Here is a 3,659-nt window from a genome sequence, read left to right on the forward strand (position 1 = left end):
CTGAGAATACATGTATCAGATAACCCCCCAACCCCCCCCCCCAGTTTTGCTGCTGCAATATTTTGAACAAGGAATCCAGAAAAGTGCACCAAACCTCTCAGATATGTCTGTTATAGGTAGGTAGCCGGGTTGGTCTGCTGTAGTCGAAACAAAATAAAAAAAATTCCTTCCAGTAGCACCTTAGAGACCAACTAAGTTTGTTATGTATTGGTATGCATGCTTTCATGTGCATGCACAGTGGTATCTGAAAAAGTGTGCATGCACACAAAAGCTCATACCAATAACACACTTAAAGTAAAGGTAAAGGGACCCCTGACCATTAGGTCCAGTCGTGACCGACTCTGGGGTTGTGGCGCTCATCTTACTTTATTGGCCAAGGGAGCTGGCGTACAGCTTCTGGGTCATGTGGCCAGCATGATTAAACCGCTTCTGGCGAACCAGAGCAGAGCACGGAAACACCATTTATCTTCCCGCTGGAGTGGTACCTATTTATCTACTTGAACCTTGATGTGCTTTCGAACTACTAGGTTGGCAGGAGCTGGGACTGAGCAACGGGAGCTCACCCCGTCACGGGGATTCGAACCACTCACCTTCTGATCAGCAAGTCCTAGGCTCTGTGGTTTAACACACAGCGCCACCCGTGTCTCCCAATAACAAACTTAGTGCTAAGGTGCTACTGGAATATTTTTTTTATTTAGGTATGTATGTGTCATTTAGCGGTTGCAGCGATTTTGTTTCTGCTTTGTGGGATGTGGATGGTGGAGTTTCTTGAGCGTGGAGACATTATGTACAAAAACTGATGACAAAAAATACCCCCAGGTGTACCTTGAAACTATGGTCCATGGCTCCTGATGCAACAGTGAACCTGTGCCTGACTTACACCTCTTAAAGCTACAGGCAGGGGCTGATAATTGTGGAGTGCTCTTTCTATGTGCAAAACCTTCGAAGGCTTGGATTCTCTTTAATATACCCATTTTCTACACGGGGTGTTTACTGAGTGTGTCCGTGAGGAGCTTACATGTAAGGCTCTTCTTCTCATCTCGCGGAGGAGACCACAAGGCAAGAGAAATTCCTGGTGCAGAACTCGCTCCAAAAATGTCTGGCATCAGACAAAAGCCGTTTGCGCCTTGACATCCAGACAGCCCAGCCCACTCTGGGTTACACACCCTCCTTGATAACTGGAAAACACTTAAGGGGGCAGGACTCTGTGTCACTCTTGGACTTTGGGGTCAGGGCACCGCCTTGGGTCCATGCTCCGCGAGAACAGCACAGCCCTGCTAGATTGCACCTAGTCACTCATCCTGTTCTCACAAACAGAACAAGTATGCTGGGAGAAAACCGTATTTTCATTTTTAAACCTCTGTCATGTTGGTTTCCAAATCAAAATCACACAAACAGCTATTTTGCCCTGTGAGTGAAGAAAGTACAAGGGCCTTTATTGTATGGTTACCAGATTTTTTTCAATGAATCCGGGGACACTTTTTTTTTAAAAAATTAAGCTGAGTAAAACTAAGATCATGGCCACTGGTCCCATCACCTCCTGGCAAATAGAAGGGGAAGAAATGGAGGCAATGAGAGATTTTACTTTTTTGGGCTCCATGATCACTGCAGATGGTGACAGCAGTCACAAAAATAAAAGATGCCTGTTTCTTGGGAGAAAAGCAATGACAAACCTAGACAGCATCTTAAAAAGCAGAGACATCACCTTGCCAACAAAGGTCCGTATAGTAAAAGCTCTGGTTTTCCCAGTAGTGATGTATGGAAGTGAGAGCGGGACCATAAAGAAGGCCGATCGCCGAAGAATTGATGCTTTTGAATTATGGTGCTGGAGGAGACTCTTGAGAGTCCCGTGGACTGCAAGAAGATCAAGCCTATCCATTCTGACGGAAATCAGCCCTGAGTGCTCACTGGAAGGACAGATCGTGAAGCTGAGGCTCTAATACTTTGGCCACCTCACAGGTAGAGAAGACTCCCTGGAAAAGACCCTGATGTTGGGAAAGATGGAGGGCACAAGGAGAAGGGGACGACAGAGGACGAGATGGTTGGACAGTGCTCTCAAAGCTACCGGCATGAGTTTGACCAAACTGCGGGAGGCAGTGGAAGACAGGAGTGCCTGGCGTGCTCTGGTCCAGGGGGTCACCAAGAGTTGGACACGACTAAACGACTAAACAACAACAAAAGCAACAGGGAGTAGTAGTGGGGATGCTGAGGCAAAAGACCCTGGGCCCAAGCACCCATGCATATTGTATAAAGGCGCAAAGCCCTTCTTTCGCACCCTGTGAAACATAAATGCGCAGGGTTTTTAAAAAACTGGGCGACGGCCAGCCGTCCGCAACTCCCGAGCCTCCCCCATCAGTCAAAACAAAGGGGGAAGGGGGCAGGAGATCTGTACCGCCGGACGTCCCCGGTTCCTTGCCAGAAGTTCCTCACCATCACAAGACACATCATATGGGGACTTCCAGCGAGGAAAAATGGCGGGCGCCACGGCAGCGAGCAGCTCCTGATGCCAGCCAGAGCCCACTGCGCTACCAGGCTGGCTCTGGGCTGCTGAGGCTGCCGCTGCCACGTTTCCCGGGGACAGATTTGCAAATCTGGGGATATTCTGGGGACGGAATTTGTCTGGGGACAGATTTGCAAATCCAGGGACTGTCCCCGGGAACCAGGGACGTCTGGTAACCCTACTTTATTTATTTATCTTCCTCCTCTGGGGTTATTTGCAGCTTCTCTTCCTCGCCTTCTTTACGATTCTCTTTGAGGAAGCAGTATGGCAAGTAAAGCATTAGCAGACCCTGCAAGTATTTTCCAGGGACAGCCCCAGATTTACAGAAGCCATCCCGGTTTCTGATTTGATCCCGGAACGTCCCGCTTTTCCTTTGGACGTCCCTATTTTCATCGGAGAAATGTGGGAGGGCATGGAGTTATGTGACCCCCCTCAGCCATGGAAAATAAGTCACTATTCAACCTTTAGAAGACATCTGAAGGCAGCCCTGTATAGGGAAGGTTTTCTTAATGTTTAATGTTTTATTATGTTTTTATATCTGTTGGAAGCTGCCCAGAGTGGCTGGGGCAACCCAGTCAGATGGGCGAAGCAATAATAATAATAATAATAATAATAAATAATATTAATAATAATATGCATCCCTATTTTTATCATAGAAAATTACTCCTGCCCCTCATTATGGTCTTCTGGTCCCATTCTGATTCAGTTTGGATATCCCCCCCGCCACCCTCCTGGGTACTTTCAAGTAAAAATAAAAAACATCAGGAGATCTGTGCAAGCAGATATCATCCATACCCCACAGAGTTTGGCCCTAACCAAAAGCAGGCGAGGTCGCTTTGTGGTCAAAGAAAATGGCTAGTCCATAAGATGCAAGGAAAGCATTGTGTGCCCTCTTGTGGTCGCATTCAATATGGCAGTCTGCTGTGGAAGTGGCATCACCAAAACAGGTACACAAACCGTTGGGAGGGTCAGCTTTCGCACTGTGGGGACGGAGGGAGAAATACATTTCTATTTACTATTCCCTCAGCAACTGTGTCTGCCACCCTGGGATCCTTTGGAAGGGGGATATCAATTTAATAATACATAAAATGAAGCAACGGAAAGTGTTGTTGCCGCTGACTATTTTTTAGATGGGGTTCGAGCCAGAAGCACAGGGACT

This window comes from Podarcis gaigeae (assembly GCF_964106915.1).
Source record: "Podarcis gaigeae genome assembly, chromosome: 6".
In the NCBI taxonomy this organism is placed as follows: domain Eukaryota; kingdom Metazoa; phylum Chordata; class Lepidosauria; order Squamata; family Lacertidae; genus Podarcis; species Podarcis gaigeae.